Source organism: Oncorhynchus gorbuscha, linkage group LG10, assembly GCF_021184085.1.
Source record: "Oncorhynchus gorbuscha isolate QuinsamMale2020 ecotype Even-year linkage group LG10, OgorEven_v1.0, whole genome shotgun sequence".
In the NCBI taxonomy this organism is placed as follows: domain Eukaryota; kingdom Metazoa; phylum Chordata; class Actinopteri; order Salmoniformes; family Salmonidae; genus Oncorhynchus; species Oncorhynchus gorbuscha.
This window is the reverse complement of record NC_060182.1, coordinates 71,523,900-71,551,791: the sequence shown is the minus strand read 5'-3', so window position 1 is coordinate 71,551,791 and position 27,892 is coordinate 71,523,900. Positions and strand designations below refer to the sequence as shown.

The 27,892-nt window shown below is 44.2% G+C and overlaps 1 non-coding gene and 1 pseudogene across 1 annotated transcript; both read right to left on the bottom strand.

Annotated features, from left to right (window-relative positions):
• Window positions 1-1,126: 1,126 nt before the first annotated feature.
• LOC124046935 lies at window positions 1,127-27,570 on the bottom strand (annotated as a pseudogene).
• Window positions 5,343-5,395, bottom strand: LOC124047033. Its single transcript, XR_006841083.1, has one exon. It is a non-coding gene; the product is annotated as a U7 small nuclear RNA (small nuclear RNA).
• Window positions 27,571-27,892: the final 322 nt, after the last annotated feature.

Genomic DNA, 27,892 nt, shown 5'->3' with positions numbered 1-27,892 from the left:
ATACATGGTTCATATTTGCCATTTACCCCTGCTAGATCACATTTATCAATAAAAGCGCTATTCGTTTTTGTAAAATAAAATGTATTTAAAAAATCAATTATAATCAAGATATGGGTAGAATAAATCATGTTTATCTCGAACAAATATATATTAAACAAGGTTTTCATCACTATTGATGTTTATTGCTTTGAACTGAACAAATTGGAAGGACACATTTTACATACAGTATTTTACGGAAATGACAACTGAGCCCCATTGAACACAAATTAAGGCCAGTCTACACACCACATGAGGGACAGAGTTTTACTGCGTGTGTGTTGCAAATGTATTTCTTGCACTTGATGCATGTACTGTCTTCCTGTCCTTCTTGGGTCCACACACATCGCAGCGCTTCTTCTTGTTGCTACCGGCTGTAATCTAGGATGATGAAAACACTTAGTTCAGGAATTTTACTAACATCTCACTCACATATATAGTTACAGCAGGCCAAGGCAGGTGAGTCAGACACACACACATGCAACATCACTCACACTTACTTCCAGTATTTGAGCACCAGCATCCTCCTCCTGAATCCTCCTCATGATGTTTTTGATGTTCCTGGCCACGGATTCTCCCATCCCTATGCAGCGTACTCATGAGTACCACATTTTTCTCTTTCTTTGTTACGTAGGACACTAGGGACATGTCGGCGGTGAACACAAACTTAAAGGAATTGATAGGCCTATTCCATGTATTCAACAGCTGAGGTGGGAGCTCTGGCTTGTTTTTTCGTACTGTTCCTACCATCGTCAGCTTGCTCTTGAGGAGCTTCTGTCCCAGCTTGTGCGAAGTAAAAAAGTTATTGCATGTGATGTTGTGGCCATGTAGGCCATGTCACGTCCAGGACAACCCGCATCCCTTGGTTCTTCACAGGGGCTCCTCCATCTGGCTTCCCCATATACACTTGCAAGTTCCACGCATATGATGAAGCAGCATCACAGGCAGCCCAGATCTGATTCCATATTTTGCAAGTTTAGACGGTATGTACTGCCTGAAGGGGCAGCGGCCCCTAAATGGCATTAGCTGCTCATCAACAGTAACATTGGGCCCAGGGAGACAGACAGGTTCTTGGTGCTATTTTGAAACAACAGGCCCAGGGAGGAGGACGACAGAGTGAAGGCACACAGTACATTTTTTGTTACATTTTTACTTGTTTTCACCTACACACACACAATTTTCCAGACTTTTATTGTGTTTTGGGGGGACAACAGCTGGTTTGATATCCAGCTATAACCTTCCTCTCAGCCTGGGATGTCAGAGAGAAGAAACAAGGTAGCAGGAGGCAACAGAAACAGAAGAGGAAGTACAAAACTATGGAAGACGATGTGGGTTGGAATTTCACATTGATGGAATTTTGAGTAACTGTATGTCTCTGCAAGTTGCTTTAGATAAAAGCATCTGCTGAATGACATTTTTATCGACTACAGAGGGAGCTGGGTTTATATGCTAGGAGAGCTGTGTGTTAGCAGGATAGAGGAACGAATTGCACTGTTTTACAAACAGGAAACACCTCAGTTATCTGTACTTTCAGAAGGAGGTAGAGCTAAAATATGGACTGCGTGAATGATACATATTTGGGAAAATAAACATCTAGGCAAATTTCACAATGATTTCAGCTTAGAATAAATGGCACTTTGGATGTGCTTTATGAAGTGCTTAGTATAAGGTACAGCATTGTACTCTGTGCTTCCAATGAACACTGATTATACTCTAATAATACAAACAGAGTGAATTGCTTCCACATACAAGATAGTATACGGAGGTACATACAAAACATACACATAGATATAGTACTGCCCGTTCTAGGCACAGTGTATCAATATTACTTGACATGTTGTTGTTCTACCAGTAGTTTACAGCATACAGTTCTCTAACTGTACTTGGGATGGATGCAAATATATAAACTATAAATGGCTTGAATGAATCTCTATATAAAATTGTCCATTGTAAGAGTGAAATGGAAAGTCAGAGAGAGAGAGTGATGGGGATGGACGGAGAGATGAAAGAGAAAGGCAAAAGTGTTGAGGATCTTTGTCTTCCGGGTCCTTTTGGACAGGCTGAGAACTCGGTGTACTCTTCATTCTGAAACACAGAAGGAGAAAGAGTTCAAAGTTGAATCTGGAGCAGTGCTGTTCAATACAAAGGCCAGCTGCGATAACGTCAAAGGAATGCTACTAATCCACATACTGCATGCAGGAAATGTTTGCAGGCACCAGGCTGTCATCACACCAGACATCACAGACATTCACAAAAGCCAGGCAGACTACCACACAGCAAGGTGTTGTGTCACAGTCTAATCGAACTCACCCAGGCAGCCATTTTGTAAAAACACCTGTTCAAGCCAGGCTACAATGAGTGATACTCATGTAGATCACACAGCGATGCAACACATCACCATACATTGAAATGACAGACACAGGTGAGTCACAGCACAGAGTGAGGCATGACCACCAAGCAGAGGAGAACCCAAAGCACTAGCTGTGGCTATTCCAGTGTTACCTCAGCATTAGCTCATAATCAACATGGGGAGAACACAAAATCACAACATTTACCTCATCATTTTCATCAAACAAAGGCTGTAAGTAAGCAAAAAAAACACATCATTGGAACACATGGTGAAGTTTAATGAAACTACGTCCCTATTCTGTAGCCTACATGGTTTTACTTTAAATATAGCCCATATTGAATCTAATATACGGAGCCATCGGAAAGTGCTCAGACCCCTTGACGTTTTCCACATTTTGTTAGGTTACAGCCTTACTCCTCATCAATCTATACACAATACCCCATAACAACAAAGCAAGAACCGTTTGAAATGCTTTCTAATATATACAAAAAAAATGAAATATCACATTTACATAAGTATTCAGACCCTTTACTCAGTACTTTGTTGAAGTATCTTTGGCAGCAATTACAGCCTTGAGTCTTCTTGGGTATGACGCTACAAGCTTGGCACACCTGTATTTGGGGAGTTTCTCCCATTATTCTCTGCAAATCCTCTTAAGCTCTGTCAGGTTGGATGGGGAGCGTCACTGCACAGCTATTTTCAGGTCTCTCCGGAGATGTTTCATGGTGTTCAAGTCCGGTCTTTGGCTGGGCCACTCAAGGACATTCAGAGACTTGTCCCGATACCACTCCTGCATTGTCTTGGCTGTGTGCTTAGGGTCGTTGTCCTGTTGGAAGGTGAACCTTCACCCCAGTCGGAGGTCCTGAACGTTCTCTGGAGCAGGTTTTCATCAAGGATCTCTCTGTACTTTGCTCCGTTCAGCTTTGCCTTGTTCCTGAATAGTCTCCCAGTCCCTGAAAAACATGCTGCCACCACCATGCTTCACTGTAGGGATGGTGTCAGATTTCAACCTGACAGAGCCTGAGAGGATCTGCAGAGAATAATGGGAAACTCCCGAAATACAGGTGTGCCAAGCTTGAAGCTTCATACCCAACAAGACTTGACGCTGTAATCGCTGCCAAAGGTGCTTCAACAACGTACTTAGTAAAGGGTCTGAATACTTATGTAAATGTCATATTTCCATTTTTAAAAACTGTTTTTGCTTTAGGGTCATGTCATTTTAAGGTATTGTGTGTAAAACATATATATTTTTAATCCATTTTAGAATAAGGCTGTAACGTAACAAAATGTGGGAAACATCAAGAGGTCTGAATGCTTTCTGAATGCACTGTCCATGTTACATAACTAGTCTGGTTTACCTTTACCCTACACATCCTTTACTATCCATGTAACATAACTAGTCTGGTTGACCTTTACCGTACACATCCTTTACTATCCATGTTACATAACTAGTCTGGTTTACCTTTACCATACACATCCTTTACTATCCATGTTACATAACTAGTCTGGTTTAACTTTACCGTACACATCCTTTACTATCCATGTTACATAACTAGTCTGGTTTACCTTTACCCTACACATCCTTTACTATCCATGTTACATAACTAGTCTGGTTTACCTTTACCGTACACATCCTTTACTATCCATGTTACATAACTAGTCTGGTTTACCTTTACCGTACACATCCTTTACTATCCATGTTACATAACTAGTCTGGTTTACCTTTACCCTACACATCCTTTACTATCCATGTTACATAACTAGTCTGGTTTACCTTTACCGTACACATCCTTTACTGTCCATGTTACATAATTAGTCTGGTTTACCTTTACCTTACACATCCTTTACTATCCATGTTACATAACTAGTCTGGTTTACCTTTACCCTACACATCCTTTACTATCCATGTTACATAACTAGTCTGGTTTACCTTTACCCTACACATCCTTTACTATCCATGTTACATAACTAGTCTGGTTTACCTTTACCCTACACATCCTTTACTATCCATGTTACATAACTAGTCTGGTTTACCTTTACCCTACACATCCTTTACTATCCATGTTACATAACTAGTCTGGTTTACCTTTACCCTACACATCCTTTACTATCCATGTTACATAACTAGTCTGGTTTACCTTTACCCTACACATCCTTTACTATCCATGTTACATAACTCGTCTGGTTTACCTTTACCCAGCCTAAAACCCCAAACATCCTTTACTATCCATGTTACATAACTAGTCTGGTTTACCTTTACCGTACACATCCTTTACTATCCATGTTACATAACTAGTCTGGTTTACCTTTACCGTACACATCCTTTACTATCCATGTTACATAACTAGTCTGGTTTACCTTTACCCTACACATCCTTTACTATCCATGTTACATAACTAGTCTGGTTTACCTTTACCCTACACATCCTTTACTATCCATGTTACATAACTAGTCTGGTTTACCTTTACCGTACACATCCTTTACTATCCATGTTACATAACTCGTCTGGTTTACCTTTACCGTACACATCCTTTACTATCCATGTTACATAACTCGTCTGGTTTACCTTTACCCTACACATCCTTTACTATCCATGTTACATAACTCATCTGGTTTACCTTTATCGTACACATCCTTTACTATCCATGTTACATAACTGTTCTGGCTTAACCTCCTGAAAAACTACTATAGTATAAACATTATAGTATTCACTGTAGTGTTTTTGCAGGCTAAAGTCAGCAAAAACACTAGTATTTACAGTTCAATATAGCATAAATAATGTAGTAAAATACTGTAGTATATACTATAGTAATTACTGTAGTATTTTTGCGGACTGTAGTATACTGTAGTATTTGCTGTAGTGTTTTTGCAGACTATAGTATTTACTGTAGTGTTCTGCAGACTTGCTGACATTACTATTATAGTGTTTTTATTTTATCATCTTAAACATTGAAGTGTGGGCTTTCTCCTTGAGAAAACCTACTAGAGAAATAATAAAAAATAACATTTTCATTAACCTGTAAGTAAGTAGGACTGGGATCTGAACAGATAGAAAGAGCAGAATTTCTGAACCTATAACCCTAAACCCACTCCAATTCACATACCGCCCTAACAGATGACACAATCTCAATTACACTTCACACTACACTCTCCCACCTGGACAAGAGGGGATATAACTATGTGAGAATGCTATTCATAGACTACAGCTCAGCGTTCAACACCATAGTCCCCTTCAAGTTCATCACAAAGCTAGGGACCTTGCTGTCTCTGCCTGGCCGGTTCCCCTCTCTCCACTGGGACTCTCTGCCTCTGACCCTATTACAGGGGCTGAGTGATTGGCTTACTGGTGCTCTTCCATGCCGTCCCTAGGAGGGGTGCGTCACTTGAGTGGGTTAAGTCACTGATGTGATCTTCCTGTCCGGGTTGGCGCCCCCTCGGGTTTGTGTCGTGGGGGAGATCTTCATGGGCTATACTCAGCCTTGTCTCGGGATAGTAAGTTGGTGGTTTGCGGATATCCCTCTAGTGGTGTGGGGGCTGTGCTTTGGCAAAGTAGGGGGGGGGGGTGTATACTGCCTGGTCGGCCCTGTCCGGAGGCATCATCGGACGGGGCCACAGTGTCTCCCGATCGCTCCTGTCTAAGCCTCCAGTATCTATGCAGCAATAGTTTGTGTCGGGGGGGGTAGTGTCAGTCTTTTATCTGGTGTAATTCTCCTGTCTTAGCCAGTGTCCTGTGTGAATTTAAGTATACTCCCTCTAATTCTCTCTCTCCCTCTCCCTCCTCTCCCAGAGTACCTGAGCCCTGGAACTTTGCCTCAGGACTACCTGGCCTGATGACTCCTTGCTGTCCCCAGTCCATCTGGTCGTACTGTTGCACCAGTTTCAGCTGTTCTGCCTGCGGCTATGGAACCCTGACCTGTTCACCAGACATGCTTGTCCCAGACCTGCTGTTTTCGACTCTCTCACTCTACCGTACCTGCGTCTCGAACCCTGAATGGTCGGTTATGAAAGCCAACTGACATTTACTCCTGAGGTGCTGACCTGTTGCACGCTCTACAACCACTGTGATTATTATTATTTGACTCTGCTGGTCATCTATGAACGTTTGAACATCTTGGCCATGTCCTGTTATAATCTCCACCCGGCACAGCCAGAAGAGGACTGGCCACCCCTCATAGCCTAGTTCTTCTCTAGGTTCCTTCCTAGGTTCCTTCCTTTCTAGGGAGTTTTTCCCAGCCACAGTGCTTCTACACCTGCATTGCTTGCTGTTTGGGGTTTTAGGCTGGGTTTCTGTACAGCACTTTGTGACATCTGCTGATGTAAAAAGGGCTTCATAAATACATTTGATTGATTTGATTTACTGAACCCCTCCCTCTGTAACTGGATCCTGGACTTCCTGACTGGCCTGCCCCAGGTGGTAAAGGTAGGCAAATACACCTCCGCCACACTGACCCTCAACACGGGGGCCCCTCAGGGGTGTGTGATTAGTACGTGGCTATGCATGACTCCAACATCATCATCAAGTTTGCTGACAACATGAGAGTGGTAGGCTTGATCACCGACGGCGATGAGACAGCCTACAGGGAGGAGGTCAGAGACTTGGTTGTGTGGTGCCAGGACAACAATCTCTCCTTCAACATCAGTAAGACCAATGAGTTGGTCGTGGAATATAAGAGAAAGAGGGGAGAGCACGTCACCATCCACATCGACTGGGCTGTTGTTGAGAGGGTTGAGAGCTTCAAGTTCCTTGGCTTCCACATCACTACGGACTTAACATGGTCCACACACACCCGCATAGTCGTGAAGAGGGCACGGCAGTGCCTCTTCTCCCTCGGGAGGCTGAAAAGATTTGGCATGGGTCCTTGGATCCTCAAAAAGTCATACAGCTGCACCACCGAGAGCATCTTGACTGGCTGCATCACCGCTTGGATTGGCAAATGGAACACCCTTCACCGCAAAGCGCTACAGAGGGTGGTGCGGACAGCCCAGTACATCACTGGGGCCAAGCTCCCTGCCATCCAGGACCTCTATATCAGGTGGTGGTGCGGACAGCCCAGTACATCACTGGGGCCAAGCTCCCTGCCATCCAAGACCTCTATATCAGGCAGTGTCAGAGAAAGGCCCGAAAAAATGCTGAAGCCATAGACTGTGACAAAAAATATTTGCAGGGAACACAATATATGTCCTAAGCTTGGCATATAAGTTTCTCACTTTTTGGAATTTGGGGGAGAGGAATGAGCAGGGTATATGCAAATGAAAAACTGTTGTATTTTATGTGGGATCTTAACCGTACCCATCCTTTTACTACCCATGTTTGTAAATGGGAGAGAGGCTCCCAGTCCCGAACACTCACCACATCCATGGGCATCTTCCCGTCGTAGCCTCGTATGTTCAGGTCTCCCCCGGCCAGGTGCCACATTTCCAGGCCCTCGATGTCAGCATTGGATGCCAGACTAACACATCAAACACCACCAGTGAATTCAAGTGGTTTCATGATAAAGGGACTAAAACAACCAGATATCTACAGTAATAACATCAGGGTTTATTGTATAATCACACTAATTGATTAGTTCAGGGTTCTGTGGTGGTGACATTTGGATGCTGCAGTGGTCCAGAGCTATTCTGTCAGGGGGCATTTCAAGTTTTTATGCAAGACAACTTGGACAATAGGTCGTACCTGCACAAACTATGTGGGATGGGCCTTCGGGCAATGCAGGGTAGCCTAGTGGTTAGAGCGTTGGACTAGTAACCGAAAGGTTGCAAGTTCGAATCCCCGAGCTGACAAGGTACAAATCTGTCGTTCTGCCCCTGAACAGGCAGTTAACCCACTGTTCCTAGGCTGTGTGTGTGTGTGTGTGTGTGTGTGTGTGTGTGTGTGTGTGTGTGTGTGTGTGTGTGTGTGTGTGTGTGTGTGTGTGTGTGTGTGTGTGTGTGTGTGTGTGTGTGTGTGTGTGTGTGTGTGTGTGTGTGTGTGTGTGTGTGTGTGTGTGTGTGTGTGTGTGTGTGTGTGTGTGTGTGTGTGTGTGTGTGTGTGTGTGTGTGCTGGAGAAACAGACTCCTGCCTCTCAGCAACTTCACCACCTCTTTGTGTCTGGATGGACAGACAGACATAGAGATATGAGAAACACTTTTCAAGTACAGATGCTATATACAGTGTACTACAATCAAGGAAAAGATGACACGTGCAAAGCAGAATCAAGCTCACAGTGCGAGTCAGAGATCAGTTGAAACTGAAACAATTAGGTGGAACACTAGTGATCCATCATTGTTTGAGCTATGCTTTATTATGACTGCAATGTGCATTAGTCATTTTTCTAGCAAGTTCTCATAGTCTCTGTTGACAGTGACAAGTTGTGGCACTGTGACTGGGTGCTAAACGAGTAGGGACAAGTTCCAGATGCCCCCACAGTTAACCACCCACACATGGAGCCTGAGCAGAACGTCTCAGCAGCTCCAAGGATGCACTACACAATGGTGGAGACAAAAGGCACAGCTCCATGGCCAGAACCGGGACTTTCATAGAATTTAAACTTAGAACATCCATAAAATGTTTAAAAGGTTAAATGCACACACTACGGTATGTGTTGGTCATGCACGTTTAAATCTACTTTGAGATAGGTTTTGGCCATAGAGACAGTGGCAAGCCAAGGCTAATGTATTTCAGTCCTTTTCCTATAGACAAGGGACCATTTCTGTCATCCATGAAGCTGTGGACAGGCAGGTAAGACTGGTTCAAGATACTACCCTTCGCTGTACTGTGTTTCAATCCTTATATGGTCATCGGGAAGGAACAATAGTTGGCTTTTGAAATGTGGTTTAAACTTAGGAGGAAATGGCATAAAGCCTAAAAACGAAAAATAAATCTGTCTGAAATAAAATGGATATTTATTTCAAGTAACTCTTACAAAATGGAACATATTGCATTATCACAAAGAGCTGTAACAAAACAGAGATTTTGACAGTGTAAGACAGACAGAATGGGATTTGGCTATTTCCCCAACCAAGCGTCGGAGGTTAATTATGCTACCAGGTCCCACTCAGCAACCCTCAGCCCTTCAGTACCAAGACAACATGGGCTTGTCTGTGCCTGCCCTGCCAACGGTTTACATCCACCTCTCTCAATGCTAGTTCACACACACACACAGGCACACACACACACACACCCACACACACACACACACACACACACACACACACACACACACACACACACACACACACACACACACACACACACACACACACATTTCTCCTTGAGGCACCCACAGCGTGATACTAAACACTGCAGCCTTGAATGTCTTACATTTCCCAAAGAAATGATATGAGCACACAGCAATGTCAATGGATGATTAAAAAAACATGAAAATAATAACAATGTGGGGTAAAAATGAATACTGGAGGTATTAGAAGATTACAATTAGCCCAATTGGCAGCTAATTATTGTGGTGGCCTTTAAACTCCATTAGGACTCTTCCTCTGGTTTCAACCCCCATCTGAGAGCCCCAGTAGCAGTCATTCCCTCCTGGACATGATAGTCATTTAGCAGGCCCAGACTCCCTGCCTCAGACACTGTAATGAGCTGCCGTCTAACTGCCTGCTGTTTGTACACCATTCGCTCTAAAGACTGCCATGGAAATATAAGGGGTTGTTAATGGCCAACGGGGGATTTCAAATGTCCCACTTAATTCTGTGTGAATGATATCATTACTGTGTGATGCACACACCACTCCCTGGGCAGATAGAATAAGTCAGTTAGAATTGGCTACTGGGGGCTTGAATCATAAGGGATGGGTGAACATCAACTGTAGAGGCAAAGCTGTTAAGGACGTATCATACTCCATTCACCCAACCCCCCAATACCCCCCCCCTCTCCACACACACACACAAAGAAATGTAAAGCTATTGTCTTGGCCCACATGTTAGCTTATTCCTACCTGAAATGCATAGCGTTGCGCAGGGGTGTGCGATCTTTGGCATGGACGGTGGCTCCCTGGTCCTGTAGATACTGCACCACTTTGAGGTGGCCCTCACTGGCAGCGATGTGCAGAGGGGTCCGTCCATCATAGTCCCCCAGACTCAGGTTACTGCCCTGATGACAAGAAACGCATCACATACCGTAGATTACGTTGTGATGGCACCACGGTGTATATAAAACAGTGTATTGAGGTATCAAACCCATGTAGTGCACGGTGTGCTACACATGTACCTGGAGCATACCTTTCTGAATGGTGACAGTGGCTGTGTCTGAATACCTGTAATTGGGTTCTAAATAGTAGGCCTTTTGGGTATGCAAAAATAGAACGTTTGATAGTATGTGAAATTTCACATTTGAGAATGCTTAAATGCCAGGACATACTAATTTCGGCATTTCATCCAGTAGAATTGAGGAAGATAATCGTCTTTCCAGACCCACGTGTGTTTGACAGCAAGAAAGCTGATAATCATATAATTGGGTGAATGTATTAATGAGCATAGTGTGTTGATATTTGTTGCTTACTGTATTCGTTTTCACTAAACAGTATTGCTAAATAGTATGCAGTACGATTAGTACACAGCGTGGCGTTCTAGTAAGTAGTAGGGAAGACAGATTTCTGACACAGCCAGTTTCATCTTGAATTGATAGACATTTTTAAAAGACAGGCCAACCCATTCTTCTATTCATACTGAAATATAACCCCAATAAAACAAGCTCCAAAGACCAAAATAAGTGGGTTATTTCAAATGAAATTGACTGGATACACTAGGCAATCATCCTCATGTCTAAAGTGAACTGCCAAGGAGACCGTATCAAAATGAATGTTTACATCTAACACATTATGACTACTGAGGTTCCAGTCGGCTATCTCATGAAACTCAGCAGGAATCTTTGGTACGCACTGCACTGACAGGTTCAACCAGATGAACCGTGGGACTAAGGGAGTAATAAAATCACACACATTTGACAGTGCATTGTCTGTGTTATCAGTCTGGGAACATGCGTGTCCAAGAACACTAACAACATATGGACTGAACTCTCCCCTCCTCATAAAATATTGTTGAGCTTGTTGCAGTTATTATTTTTACTAACAGACTTTGGGGTGGCAGGGTAGCCTAGTGGTTAGAGCGTTGGACTGGTAACTGAAAGGTTGCAAGTTTGAATCCCCGAGCTGACAAGGTACAAATCTGGTCTGCCACTGAACAGGCAGTTAACCCACTGTTCCTAGGCCGTCATTGAAAATAATGATTTGTTCTTAACTGACTTGCCTAGTAAAATAAAATTGTGATAGGTTGCATTTAAATAACTGTTCCTCACCATCTCCTTTAAGGCATCTAAGGCCCCCACGTCTCCAATCTTAGAAGCAGCACAAGCTAAGGTGGGGGTCAGGGCATCCTTTATGGCTTCTATAGAGAAACCGTAGAGAAACATCATGCCAATACAAAGGCTGACAATCAGTAAATTAATGTTTTATGTCATGTGTTATGAGTGATGTAAAAAATACACTATAAAGTTGGATTCAACACATTTTTTTCAACTCTACTTTAGACTACTTGTGACATTGTTCCCCTAGCGCTGGGCAGTGCAACGACTGGAGAAAGCTGTTTTTTGTACTACAATGGGAACTCTGTCCTCTCAGATAAGCCAGAGCCTGATAAAAACCTGTTAGGTGGAAGGTAACCCTGCAGTCTCAGTGGTGGTGACAGTGTGACGTGGCCTCACCTTCTTACTATTGATGCTCAGGGACTTGGAGATGACCTGAATGAAGCGACTGTCGCTCAGAGTGAGCTTGGCCCCCTGCAGGTCACCGATCATCTCCCCCCGCAGGTTCTGACTCAGCATCTGGACACATAACACACAGACAGCACAACACAGACACAGTCAGGGCAACACAGACAGCACAACACACAGACAGGGCAACACAGACAGCACAACACACCGACACAGTCAGGGCAACACAGACAGCACAACACACAGACACAGTCAGGGCAACACAGACAACACAACACACAGACACAGTCAGGGTAACACAGACAGCACAACACATAGACACAGTCAGGGCAACACAGACAGCACAACACACAGACACAGTCAGGGCAACACAGACAGCACAACACACAGATACAGTCAAGCATGATCAAAGATGTCATCAGCTTGTCACTTCTATGATCCCTTTATCGCCATGTGAATCAACTCTGATATCTACTTCTCTTTACACTCTAATGTGATATTTGTTTCATACAAAGGACTCAGACATGTCACTAGGGTTGGGCTTCAGAATTCTCTCTACAAAGGGCCAACATTGTGTAGGGATTGAAGGACTGTGAATTTAGACTATGAATCCTAATGTCCTCCTGGCCTCTATGTTTAGCTCCTTCCTGGCCAGCATGTAGGACAGCTTGCAGAGTGCAGCCTCAGAAGTCATGTCACAGCCTGCCACCAGCCCTGCATCACTCAGGACCTGGGAAGACCAGGAAGAAACGTTAAGGACACACATCCATCCACATCATACTCTCCCATTAAACATACATTGTCTTCTGGTCTACCATTCCAGTGGTGTATGACGTGGTGACAGAACCCCTCAAACACTGGGTGCAGTTAACAATGATCATACCCCTCTCTATGGTATTCCGGAACTCCTTCAGCAGGTCAGCTTGGTCTCCAGGACGACGCCCTCCATGGGTGACTGCAGGAAGGACTTCACCTGTAGAGAGAGAGAGAGCGAGAAGATAGGCCATTTTAGTCTGGCTGGTAGGAAAAGAGGGAGAGAAGTGTACAGCGCAAGCTAGGATAGGGTTTAACAATAGGCCTAGACTTTACCAGACCCCCTGCCTCCCCCCAGTCCATCTGGTGCCCATGCCACCCAGGCTGTCTCTCAGTCTCAGGGTGATTCACTGGCTCTAGGAAAGCTCTTTACCACACCAGCCCTGGCATCTGGAGAGGAGACGGCTCAAATGGCCAGGCATGGGGAACCATTAACATCGAGGTGCTAAGAGACAGCGTCATTTCACCTGGCAACCCTTGGACCTTAGACCTAACTTGTGCAGGCAGGGAAATATAGCAAGAGCTGGGCATAGCCCCAAATCCTCCATTGGATTCGGATCAAGCCTCTAGCTAGCCAAAAATGTGTGCAACACAGATTCCTAAATAACCCCCATGATGGCAAAGACCGTGGAAGGCAGAGGAGAGCCTGATACATAATCAAAAAAGAAGCAAGTGATTCAAATAGATAAAAAAGCAACATGGCAGAGGGACCAGATTGAGACAGTAAAGTCATCCTCCCCTCAGTCTGTAGTTAGGGAGGTGTATCTAAGTGTTTAAATGTTGGTGCCAAGACCCTCGTCTTTAGTGGGTAATTGGACATGCCCCATAACCCTGTCTCATTTTGTCACTGGGCTTAGTGCTGCTGGCAACCCCAGAGCAGATCATGGTTGTATGCAGACCACTTGGAACACCCATATGATGGTGGCTTGTCAGAAAACACAGTAAGGCCTTCATGAGAGGATTCACCACAACACAGCTGCAATGAAGACTTTTAGATGAAGGTGGCTCCAAATGGGGATATCTTGATTTAGTCTTTCTACAACAGGATATTACTATACTGAACAAGAATATAAACGCAACATGTAAAGTGTTGGTCCAATGTTTAATGAGCTGAAATTAAAGATCCCAGACATTTTCAATACGCACAAAAAGCTTATTTCTCACAAATTTCCGGAACATATTTGTCTACATCCCTGTTCTCCTTTGCTAAGATAGGGTCAAATTTTATGGCCAATTTATGCCGAAATCCAGGTAATTCCAAAGGGTTCACATACTTTACTTGCCACTATATATATGCCCTTCAACAGCCACAATGCTAAGGTAAATTAACGCTTGGCTATTTTATGCCATTGATTTAAAACTATTTTGGGATAGGGGGCAGTATTTTCACATTTGGATGAATAGCGTGCCCAGAGTGAACTGCCTCCTACTCTGCCCCAGATGCTAATATATGCATATTATTAGTAGTATTGGATAGAAAACACTCTTGCGTTTCTAAAACTGTTTGAATGATGTCTGTGAGTATAACAGAACTCATATGGCAGGCGAAAACCTGAGAAAAATCCAACCAGGAAGTGGGACATCTGAGGTTTGTAGTTTTTCAAAGCTTAGCCTACCGAATACACATTAAGATATGGATAAAGTTGCACTTCCTACGGCTTCCACTAGATGTCAACCAACTTTAGAAACTTGAATGAGGATTCTACTATAAAGGAGGGGCTCATGAGACCTCTTTGCGTCAGTGGTCTGGCAGAGTGCCTCGGTCTCATGACGCGCGCTCCCGACAGAGTTACCTCTCGTTCCAGTGCAATTCTCCAGTTGGAACATTATTGATGTTTTATGTTAAAAATATCCTAACGATTGATTCCATACATCGTTTGACATGTTTCTAAAAGACTGTAACAGAACTTTTCGAGTTTTTGTCTGGACAAAGTGCCTGTGCCTCATGAAGATGGATTACTGGACTGAACACGCTAACAACTATTTGGCTATTTGGACATAAATGATGGACTTTACAGAACTTTATGGAACAAATCAGTCATTTATTGTCGAACTGGGATTCCTGGGAGTGCCTTCTGATGAAGATCATCAAAGGTAAGTGAATATTTATGGTGTTATTATTTACTTCTGTTGACTCCAAAATGGCGGATATTCCTCTGGCTGTTTTGGGTTCTGAGCTCCGTTCTCGGATTATGTTTTTTCCGTAGCTTAAAAAAAATCTGATACAGCGGTTGCATTAAGGAGAAGTCTATCTCTAATTCTGTGAAAAACACTTGTATCTTTTATCAATGTTTATTATGAGTATCTCTGCAAAATCACCAGATGTTTTGGAATCAAAACATTACTGCACGTAAGGCGCCAATGTAAACTAAGATTTTTGGATATAAATATGCACATTATCGAACAAAACATACATGTATTGTGTAACATGATGTCCTATGAGTGTCATCTGATGAAGATCAGATAGAAAAATGGCTGTGTTTTTGGACTTGGCTATGACCTAACATAATCATATGTTGTGCTTTTGCTGTAAAGCATTTTTGAAATCGGACACGATGGGTAGATTAACAAGATGTTTATCTTTCATTTGCAGTATTGGACTTGTTAATGTGTGAAAGTTACATATTTCAAAAAAATATTATTGAATTTCGCGTGCTGCCTTTTCAGCAGAATGTTGTCGAGGGGTTCCGCTAGCGAAACGCCTGCCCTAGAAAGGTTTTAACAGAGCATATGACAGAGCCATTGATAAAACACAATTACAACTACATTTTCCTCATATCTTCATTTAAAATGTATCAAGCCGTCTTTATTGATAGCAGCACATTCTCTCGATAAGCATCCGTTAAAGGCCCCAGAGAGTGTATACGTTTGTTATTCCGTGACTCTTAAAGACAAACACCCTTTGACACAACTCTGAAGTCTCGTCTGGCAGTTTCAGATCAGGTCCTGTATTGTGACACTCGCACATTCTCATGATTTACTGAACAGTCTTGTTAGACAAGAGGTTTAAGGCTTTTGTTGCCTATTGTCTGACAACATAGCTCATCCTCACACCTTTATCAATCAGGTACAACATAGCCTCTACTATCTCAGTGGATTTGATTTATGTTGAAATTCGAAATAAGTTATATCACAAAAGCTCAAATCCACAGCAGCTTAAAAAGCTAGACAGACACACTTCAGCAAGATGAATTTTATTTAGTACAAAAGATATGCAATGGGGAATTAGTCTGATATAAATAATAGCAACTGGGAATTGAAGATTTCATTCATCAACACTTGATGATTGTGTGGCGCAGCGGTCTAAGGCACTTTGTTCTTAATTGACTTTCCTAGTTAAATAAAGGTTCAAATAAAATACATTATTCAAATTCACATTCAAAAACAGGTACCGGTGACTTGTAGGCAACTGAGCTGCCAAGAAGCTTCCCTCCACTTGTCACGACTTCCATCAAAGGTGGCTCCTCTCCCTGTTCTGCTCAAGCCGGCCTATTCCTCTCCACCCTGTTCGGGCGGTGCTTCCATCAAAGGTGGCTCCTCTCCCTGTTCGGGCGGTGCTCGGCGGTCGTCATCGCCGGCCTATTAGAAGGTGGCTCCTCTCCCTGTTCGGGCGGTGCTCGGCGGTCGTCATCGCCGGCCTATTAGAAGGTGGCTCCTCTCCCTGTTCGGGCGGTGCTCGGCGGTCGTCATCGCCGGCCTATTAGCTGCCACCGATCCATTTTTCCTTTTCGTTTGTATTGTTTACACCTGTGTCCTATTAGTTGATTTCGGGGGGTTTATTTACCTCCGCTGCCTGCTAGTCTTTGTGAGGAATTGTTTGCTGTGGTATCTTTGTTAGGGGTGCGTGTCTGCACCACGGGGTTTTCTTTCACACGGCAGTTTGTACCGTTTGGTATATGTTTAGGAGTAGAGGTTTCTCCTCCGTGTGTAAGGTTTATTTCCCTGTGGGTGGCGACCTCGTTTGGGCATATTCTCCCCCATGTTGTTGCTGAGTTGGGACGTCTTAAATAAATGATTGTGCCACTGGGGCTTCCTAGTTCTCCTGCTCCTGATTCCTGCACCTCCCTCCTTTAAGGAGGCTCCTAACACCACTCTTCACCTCAGGAATTGAAAACTGACCGGCGATCAGCAGTGTCTCCAAGAGGTTGTTTCTTCCATCGTTCCTCGTCTCATAGATCGGCACCTGCAAGAGGTCATATAAACAACATATCACGCTTCTGTTATCTTCATCAGGCAGTTCAGCCATAAGGATGGCAGGTGTATCTGGGAGCCGGTGAGGATGGAAGGCTTCCCCAGGTACTCACACATGAAGGACAGAGCAGATGCTGTGTAGGCCATAGTGTCCGTGCCATGGAGGATGACAAAACCGTCATATTTCTCGTAGTGCTTCTGGAACCAAGAGACAACAAAGAGAACAGGATCAGACTTGAAGTTCCAAGGTCAAAATGTGTAGTCTACATCTTGCCACATGCTTTTTGAAATGACTACTGCATTTATTACAAAAGCGACAGTACAGTACCAAAAACAGCATGGTTAATTAATAAAAAAATTGTGATAACTGACTTTTACTTCAGGGAATGATTTGAGACTGTTGTATTATTGTAATACATTATGTGATACATCATGCATCTGCTTATGCACATGGTTAAAGTCAGGGTTATGGTTAGTGTTAGAGTGAGAAATGACAACACCACCAAGTACCTCAATGTCCTTCCCAATTGTAGCCCAGTCGTCTATGGTCATATTGCAAAGGGCTGTACTCTAAAAAAGTGTACACTATCCTCTTATTCAGTTGACAGCCTGTGAAAAGACACACGTTTACTTTGAGTCACAATCATCCAATAATAAACAAATCACAGAAAACGCAGTGCATTTACAACCGAGCAGACTGTTTACACGGATACACATAAACAATCAAGGTTAAGCAAATGAGGCGATCACGTTTTTAAAAATGGAAATCACTTTAGGGGGTCTTTGTCTTGGATGTTTTGTTTACTTTACAAAGGCAGTGAGACTTGGTTCTGTTTACATTAGAGAGGAACAGGCCGAGGTTAAAGAAAGGAAAAGACTGAGACAAGCCTAGTCAACTTTATGAAGACAAAGTCTATTTGGCCTTCTGTTTCAGCAGCAGGGTGCCCAAACCAGTTCCAAAGCGTGAGGTGTGAATTATGGACGTGTGGTGGAGGGGGCATGGATTAGCTCATTTTAGAGGGGAAGGGGGAGACGCCCTGGGAAGTTTTGTTGTTTCTTCTGCTCAGTATGACACTGTATGGGGAGTTACTAATTTGAGGATGTTCTGAGGGGTGGTTGTTAGATGTGTGGAGGGGGGATGACTAGTTAGATCTCTGCGACGCTTTAAAAAAGGGATGAGTTCATGTCTTAGCGAGACCCCATGTTCTAATTATAGGGTCAGTTGCTCCTGGCCTCCCATGCATATTAATGACTCCTCTAACCATGTTTTCCTAGCACCCTAATAAGATAGTGTGCCTCTGCTAAGCAGCTGTGAAAAGATTTTCAATTTAATCTCCCTTTTTAAGACACGGGACGGGACACGCCCCCCCCCCCCATTACCATAAGACAGCTAGAAACACGGATGGGGGGTGCACATCATCCCCTAGTTGGGGGTTCAATAGAACAGCAGGGGAATAGCAAGTTCACCCCTCAGCACCTAACCAGGGGCCTAAAGACACCACCCTAATTAGCCCTGGCTCCACACACAATCCTCAAACATATGTTGTTGATAATCTTAAAGCGATAGCGCCGCTGGAAACAATATTAAAATCACCAATTATTCATTTATCTCCTGGTGTAGCCGACAGTGTAGCAGGGAAACAGGTTTTAGCATACCGAGGGTAGGTTGCTGCCCCGTGGCCTAACCTGCTGATGAGGAGCAGAGTATTGGGAAGGGAGAGGAACAAACAGGAGTTTGAGGTAAACGCTTCCCACAGAGAATTTCACTACCACTATTCACTCGCAGCTTTTCAATACATCAATAAACCAATTTCCTACTGCACACACTTCAAAATTCAAGTAATGTTAGGATATAATGATATCAGCTTTGCCAATTTTATTTCAAGTCCACTGCACATGCTCACTGCAAAGTGCAAACTAAGTATTTCAGGCATTAGGGACATTTATTAGCAATGTTTAGTGACAGCTAGTTTGTGTTAATCAAACTGTGCTGCCACACAAAGGAACATAATGATGGTAATAATGAAAAATAACCTCACAGAAGCAAGGAGGAAAGAGGATGATTGAATCAACTACTGAACTTAATGAGACTGATATAATTATTTTTAGGGACGGAAGTTGATGTCCTATGAATCCCCTGTGAGGCTGTTGAAGTGATCAGGGGGTGAGGAACAAAGGGCTAGGGAGGTGACACATGGCAGTTCTCCAAACAGACACTACCATGATCCAACCAGGCACAGTGCCAGCAGCCCATCCACACACGTGCACATGCGCACACACAAACAGCCTCGCTCAGACTAGCTTGAAAAATACTGTGCTTGTGTAGTCCTCTTATCAGTCCCCTATAACCCAGCCCCATCCTGCCAGCCTTTATCTGTGGTCCAGAGCTGCTCTGAGTGGGTTTGAGGTTGAGGGGCTGAGCCCTGCATGTGTATCTGTATGGATTAGCGTGCAGGCAGACAGGGGCGCCCCCAATGGCCCCAACACTGCAGGCCAAGAGAGAAGAGGAGGCTGCTGGGAGGGATTTGACCCAAGGCTCCTTGGTCTGGGCTCAGCCTCCATCTGGAGGGGCGATAGTGGGCACCCCTTGGACTCGACCTGCCAGGACCCCATTCAGCAGAGGGCCCTCTCGCTGCTCCTGAACACACAGACCCAGACTACAAGGATGAAACACACTTAACACAGATTAGTCTCACTCCCTGCAAGCGTGACACCAGCAACCCCTCGCAGGCCTATTCGCTCCCCGACAGCAGAAAGCTCCTGGGGGTGCTTGGGGTATTACAGAAACATTGTGATAACTCGACTGTGCTGCACTGTTTTTAGTTAGACATGAACCAATGGGATTACCTCTCTCTCTAGAGGGAGCGAAACAAATTATCTGAAGAGATGGAATAAGGGCATAAGGTCAGGCAGCCGTGAAAACCACTACAGACATGCTGCTTCACAACTCCCTGCAGGTGTGTGCTCGTAGGATCACTCCCTGATAGATTCAAACACAGACACGACTGAGCAGCAAACTGTTCCTGCCAGGCACGTTTTGACACCAGGTGGGACGAATACAGAGGAATCAAACCACTCTCATACACACAGCATAGCGTAGCGTAGTGTAGCACAGGCATACAGTATGCTACCAGTACTACAGGACCCTTTTGATAGTTCATCAGCGTGGTGTGTCAGCACTCTGTCAAAACAACACAGAGAGATTTAGAGTGACATGTTCCCAGGCATGCAGGGAATAGAAACGTGTGATATTATAGCCTGTAGGTCTACTGCTATGGAGGAGCCATACTGAACTGATTTGGGGGGAGGATCTCAACCTTTATCCTGACATGATTACTGTACACGACAGTGTGTTTTTTCAAGGAACCTTTGAAAAAGCCTTGAAGATTGAAAAAGCCTTGAAATCTGGCAATGTCTTATCTTTGAATTTGACTGTCAAATTAAGCAGCTCAAATTAAGCAACAGTTGACACCCTGTTGTAAATCAGGGGTAAGAACTTTAAGCTATCTCCCTCTCCAAATTCACACAGGAATGTGCCTTTGTTTCACAGCCATTTCCCACCGAAACTCTAACACATTCTAAAAGGTTATAAAGGAAATACTGTAACTAGAAAAGTATATACACTACATGTACAAAGTCTCCATCCTTGACGTTGTGTATGAAATATGAAAAATTATGAAAGCGTTTTTTTGTTAAGAGAGGGATGTGATCTTAGAAACTATAAGAGGAAATTGTTTCTATAACTTTGTACAACTGAGTAGTCACCGCACCTTGAGTGAAGTCAGAGAGAGTGTCAGCGTCACAAACTGCCCCTTTTGAATGAACTGCATAAAATGGTGTGTTAAGAATTAACATATCAGACCAGAGAGGCGTGTAGCTGCAGCTCACGTCCAAAGTGGTTTGAACTCTGAAATCTCAACACGAGGTAGAGACAATAACGTCACCTCCCGGAAAATCACTGGTACGGCTGATTAGCTGTCCTAAGTAAAATATTTTTAAAAGTTCATTTAAGTGGGACCATTCTACTACTCTTCTCAAAACATCGTATTACACTACTCTCATCACCCAATGGGAACCATCGACACGGCTGGATAGCTTATCTTCAAAGAGGCAGCTTCAGGAGTGAATGGAAAGTAGAATAAACTGTAGTTTTGTTCAGGACTACACGACAAATCACCGGATACCATATGACTGCAGAGAACAACAGTAGAAGAGACGGGTGATGACCCCTTTTGGACAATCAGAGCCTTACAAGCGTGCCACGGAAAGGCCTAACACCCTTTCTAAGAAGATCTAGTTCCGACAGCGATACACAGCAATTTTTTACTCAAAATGGGTGACAGTTCGTGTGAAAAGTATATGATTACTGTGAGAGTAGTTTCTAAAAATGTACCAACGATAAGTGTCTCTTTCTTTCTCTTTCTCCCTCCCTCTCCATCTCTATTGTGTCAGTCCGCTAGGGACCTGTTTCTAATGTAATAAGTCTGTATGTTTATCCTGTGTTATCATTTAGTTAGCTAGTAAATAAATCATTAAACCAATTTGTGTAGTACTGAATCATAAGTAAGGCTGGATTTTTTTGCAGATGCAGGACGTTACGACTGTTCAGAATGATGATATGATACAAGGTTATGATTAATACATTGACTGTTTTATGGGTGTGATAAGTAAAGACCTTTAGAGTTTAATTCGGGAGATGGCAATTATTTTAAACAACCGCTCTCATGGTGCCCCATATCCTAATGAGTTAATTGTTACATGATTCATTTAATCAGGTAACAATTACATATATTTAGTTTATTAGATAATCATCAGTCATCAGATTAATTAAAATAAAGTCACAACAATACAATAGACTCCTGTGTAAAGAAATGGTAAGGGCGTAAACATTTATGTATCGGTAGTAGAGGTAGGTAGAGGTTCAGATATTTCTATAAGAGTAGATAGAACTACTATTAGCCTAGTCTGTTCGTCTTTTATTATTTGTATCGAACTCAAAGCTCTCCATCTGAAGTCTATCAGTCAAATAGCACAAGGCTACATTAGTCTAAATCTACAATGATGAGCTGTTGCATGAAGGTCAAACATTTCTCTTTTCACAGTTTGAATGATTGTACACTGTACGAAGATTGTAAAATAAAGTAAAACATCTCGACATTTAACTAGCCAATATATTAATAATAGAAAAGGCAAAGTAAAAAGAATAAACAGAAATAGGGATAGAAGGCTGCAGAGGAGCCCTGGACAGGAGTGAGGTGAAGGGAGAGGTGGAGCCAGGAGAGAGGTGGAGTGCATGGGTGACTTATGGCAGGACCAGGGTGTTCTCCTGTGGGCCACTCGTGCTGTAGTATTCGTACATATGGGACTGCAGAGCATATTCCTCATCATGGAGGATGGGAAGCTTTCGCAGGGCCTTCACAAGCACATTAGGCTCTGGGGACAGCACTGTGTATGAGAGACAGAGAGAGACAGAGTTGAGAAGATGATGTTACCATTAGAGTATGGAGCAACAAATCAGTCAGAGTTCAGGTAGGGTGAGCTCAACAACAGCCTATATAGATCTGAGTCTGATGTTTATTTTGTAAAGAGGGGGCTCTGACATAGCCTAGGGACCTTGGGTTGGAGAGTGTAGCAATATGGTAGAGTCTAGGGCCGGGAAGATACCAGTATCACGATATTCGTTAGTATCATGGCAAGGAAACAAAACAAGAAGTAGATGTAACTTCTTTAGGAAAACAGCCCTAATGTTGGAAACAAACATCATGTCACCCAGAGTCACTGGGTCACCCAGAGTTATTTATTTATTTTACGAGCTATAGCACTAAATATTTTACATACAGCAGATTTTTAAAAGGACCAAGTCATGAAGACTACTTCGTGTTTTCATTTTTGCCATAGGAAGAAAATATGGCAATACTGGTATCGTCCCATTCTGTTATTGTCCAGGCCCTAGTAGAGTTTACTTTCTTGTTAATTAGGCAATTCAAACAGAAAGACTACCTCAAGAGCATTTTTGCAATAACGCAAATAAATAAATAAAATGTGTAAGTAATCAAGTCTTTTCCGGGGGCATTATCAGGTTTACCATTCTCAGTTTATCATGCCTTGTGTTATACTCAACTCTAGTGGCAAACATGAGAATCATCTCGACATGAAAAGTAGGCTGTGTTAGAAAATGACTTTTTTTAAATACTTTTTTTTATTTCACCTTTATTTAACCAGGTAGGCTAGTTGAGAACAAGTTCTCATTTGCAACTGCGACCTGGCCAATATAAAGCATAGCAATTCGACACATACAACAACACAGAGTTAGAGTTAAACAAAACATTGTCAATAATACAGCAGAACAAAAGAAAACAAAAAGTCTATATACAGTGAGTGCAAATGAGGTAAGATAACTCTCTTAAGGCAATAAATAGGCCATGGTGACGAAGTAATAACAATATAGAAATTAAACACTGGAATGGTAGATGTGCAGAAGATGAATGTGCAAGTAGAGATACTGGGGTGCAAAGGAGCAAGATAAATAAATACAGTATGGGGATGAGGTAGGTAGATAGATGGGCTGTTTACAGATGGGCTATGTACAGGTGCAGTGATCTGTGAGCTACATTAGTCTAATCATTCATGTATTGTGAAATAACTTATATGACTCATCATAGGACAACAGCTCACCAGAATATGCTAATGTAATACACCAGGGACAGACCCCGGGTCTTCAATGGTAAATTAGTTAGTGCCTTTTCCAATAAATGAGTTCCTAAAGTGGGAGAAGGATGCATGCAGCGTAGTATGCTGGCACGTGACTGCTAATGCATTTCAATGGGAGAGGTGAGACAGGACAGCTGAGAGGCGTGAAACCTGAGTCAAGCCATTGGAATGAGACGGCTGACTAAAAGTGGACCGCCAGCCACTGTGGACCACTAGCCACTGGCTAGATGTTAAGACTGCATAAAGACAAAACCTTAGACTTCCAAACTGAGCCTTTGGAATAGTGTTTTTATACAGTAGGCCCTATACCTAGAAACTATGGTCACATGAATTATGGTGTAGTGTTTACTGTTTACTCCAAGTACCACCAACATCAGTGGATGCTGAATGAAATGAAAAGGGCTGGTCAGCCTAGAGCAGGGCTCCCCAACTGGTGGCCTGCAGGAGATTTATTTGGCCCCCCAAGTTTTCTTAGAAAATAGAGGGATATACAGTATGTGATCACATACAAATGTAAGGAGGGTTAGAAATGTTTTAGTCAAATATATCCTTTTGGGCATCTTGCGGGCAATTTGCAGTCTACAAATTCTTTGTAATTATGTTTCGGCCCCCTCACCATCCGCTCAAGAATAAAATCATCCTGCGGCTGAATGTAGTTGATGATCCCTGGCGTAGACATACCCTTCATCAGGCATTTTATCCAAAGTGCTTAACAGTAAAATTGTGTACATGCCCCAAAAACAATGCTTAACAGGTGTGCCTTGTTAAAGTAAATTTGGGGAAATTATGTGAATAAATTGAAGCGATATTTCAAGACATCAGTCAGGAAGTTAAAGCTTGGTCACAAATGGGTCTTCCAAATGGACAATGACCCCAAGCATACTTCCAAAGTTATGGCAAAATGACTTAAGGACAACAAAGTCAAGGTATTGGAGTGGCCATCACAAAGCCCTGACCTCAATCCCATAGAAGATTTGTGGGCAGACCTGAAAAGGTGTGTGCGAGCAAGGAGGCCTACAAACCTGACTCAGTTACCCCAGCTCTGTCAGGAGAAATAGGCCAAAATTCACCCAACGTATTGTGGGAAGCTTGTGGAAGGTTACCCAAAACGTTTGACCCGAGTTAAATTATTTAAAGGGAATGCTACCAAATACTAATTGATTGTATGTAAACTTCTAACCCACTGGGAATGTGATGAAAGAAATAACAGCTGAAAGAAATAATTCTCTCTACTATTATTCTGACATTTCACATTCTTAAAATAAAGTGGTGATCCTAACTGACCTAAGACAGGGAATTTTTATTAGGATTAAATGTCAGGAATTGTGAAAAACTGAGTTTAAATGTAATTGGTTAAGGTGTATGTAAACTTCTGACTATACATATAGAGAGAGAGAGAGACTCCCTATAAAGAAGAGAAGACACAATTCAATTCAGAGGGCTTTATTGGCGTGGGAAACATGTTTACATTGTGAAAGCTAATTAAACAGATCATAAATAAAAGTGAAATAAGCAATATAAATTAACAGTAAACATTACACTCATATTTTGGCTATATAGTTTTGTAGTGATCTGCAAATAGTTAAAGTACAAAAGGTAAAATAAATAGACATAAATATGAGTTGCATTTACAATGGTGTTTGTTCATTACTGGTTTCCCTTTTCTTGAGGCAACAGGTCACAAATCTTGCTGCTGTGAGGCACTGTAACGGGGTGAGTGATTGGTTGCCGGGATGTCAGGCAGAGGAGAGCACAGATGGGTGATAACAGGAGAACTTTAATATACACCCTGACCCAAAGGCACAGGCGAGGCAGCACAAAGCACAACCACGGCAACATGAACCGGATTAAACAAAACAAACAAACCTAGGTTTGAAACAAACCAGCCTGTAGCGTAACACCATACACAAAGAACAATTCCACACACAGACATGGGGGAAACAGAGGGTAATATACATTTAGTCTGGTGAGGGACTGTGAACCAGATGTGTGGGAAAACAAGACAAAACAAATGGAAAATGAAAGGTGGATCAGCCATGGCTAGAAGAACGGTGACGTCGACTGCCGAACGCCGCCCGAACAAGGAGAAGGACCGACTTCAGCGGAAGTCATGACAGTACCCCCCTTGACGCGCGGCTCCAGCAGTGCGCCGACACCGGCCTCGGGGACGACCCAGAGGGCGAGGTGCAGGGCGATCCGGATGAAGACGGTGGAACTCCCGCAGCATAGAAGGGTCCAAAACATCCTCCACCGGGACCCAGCATCTCTCCTCCGGACCGTACCCCTCCCAGGCCCTCGCCCGATGCCTCGATTCCAGTATGAAGCACGCCGGGGCCCCCTCGATGTCCAAAAGGACCTCCCGCACCTCAAACTCCTGGAGCGGGCAAGCATGAGGAGAGACACATGGGAATGAGGGGTTAATAAGGTAATCGGGAGGAAGCTGTAACCGGTAACTAACCTCGTTCAGTCTCCTCTGGACAGTCTCCACAAACCGTGGCCCCAGCTTCCAGTAGGGCATGCGGAGGGACAGATTTCGGGTCGAGAGCCAGAACACCGGGGCCTCACTGCGGTGATGGTCTGCGCTGGCCTTCTGGTGCAGCATGGCCCGCTGGAGATGAACATGGGTGGCGTCCCAGGTCTCCTCCACTCACCTGAACCAATCGTCCACCGCAGGAGCCTCGGTCTGACTCTGATGCCAATACTGGTATCCCAGTATGCACTGGAAGGGCGAGAGGATAGTGGAGGAGTGGCGGAGCAAGTTCTAAGCCATCTCGGCCCAGGGCACGAACGCCTCCCACTCCCCCGGCCGTTCCTGACAATAAGACCGCAGAAACCTACCCACATCCTGGTTCACTCTCTCCACCTGCCCATTACTCTCGGGGTGGAAATCCGAGGTAAGGCTGATCGAGACCCCCAGACGTTCCATGAACGCCCTCCAGACCCTCGAAGTGAACTGGGGACCCCGATCAGACACTAGTGCCGGAAGACGTATGTAAACAAGGCCTCCGCAGTCTGCAGGTCCGTAGGGACACCGGGCAGAGGGAGGAGACGGCAGGACTTGTAAAAACAGTCCACAACGACCAGGATCGTGGTGTTACCCTGTGAGGGAGGAAGATCGGTGAGGAAATCGACCGACCGATGCGACCAAGGCCGTTGTGGAACGAGTAAGGGGTGTATCTTACCTCTGGGCAGGTGCCTAGGAGCTTTACACTGGGTGCACACCGAGCAGGAGGAAACATAAACCCTCACGTCCTTAGCCAAGTTGGGCGACCAGTACCTCCCTCTCAGACAGCGTACTGTCCGATGCCTGGACGACCAGAGGAGGGTGATGTGTGGGCCCAATAGATCAACTGGTCACGGACAGCAGTCGGAACGTACAGACGCCCGGCGGGAGTGGAGTGGAGCAGGCTCTGCACGTAACGCCCGCTCAATGTCCACGCCCAGCTCCCAAACTACCGGCGCCACCAGGCAGGAGTCCGGGAGTGTGGGGGTAGGATCCATGGGCCGCTCCTCTGTGTCATACAGCCGGGACAATGCTTCTGCCTTAACATTCTGGGAACCTGGTCTGAAAGAAAGGGTGAAAACAAAACGGGTATAAAACATGGCCACCTTGCCTGACGAGGATTCAGTCTCCTCGCTTCCTGGATGTACTCCAGGTTGAGGTGGTCAGTCCAAATGAGAAAAGGGTGTTGAGCCCACTCAAGCCAATGTCTCCACGCCTTCAGCGCTTTCACCACAGCCGGCAGCTCCCGGTCCCTCACATCATAGTTTCGCTCCGCCGGGCTGAGCTTCTTCGAAAAGAAGGCATAGGGGCGGAGCTTCGGTGGCGTACCCGAGCGCTGAGAGAGCACGGCTCCTATCCCAGCCTCAGACGCGTCCACCTCCACCGTGAACGCCAAAGGGGGATCCGGATGCGCCAGCACGGGAGCCGAGATAAACAGAGCCCTTAGGTGACCAAAAGCCTGTTCGCCTCAACCGACCACTGCAAACGCACCAGGCCCCCCTTCAGCAGTGAGGTAATGGGATAAACCCCGGATAAACCTCCGGTAGTAATTGGCAAACCCTAAAAAACACTGCACCTCCTTTAC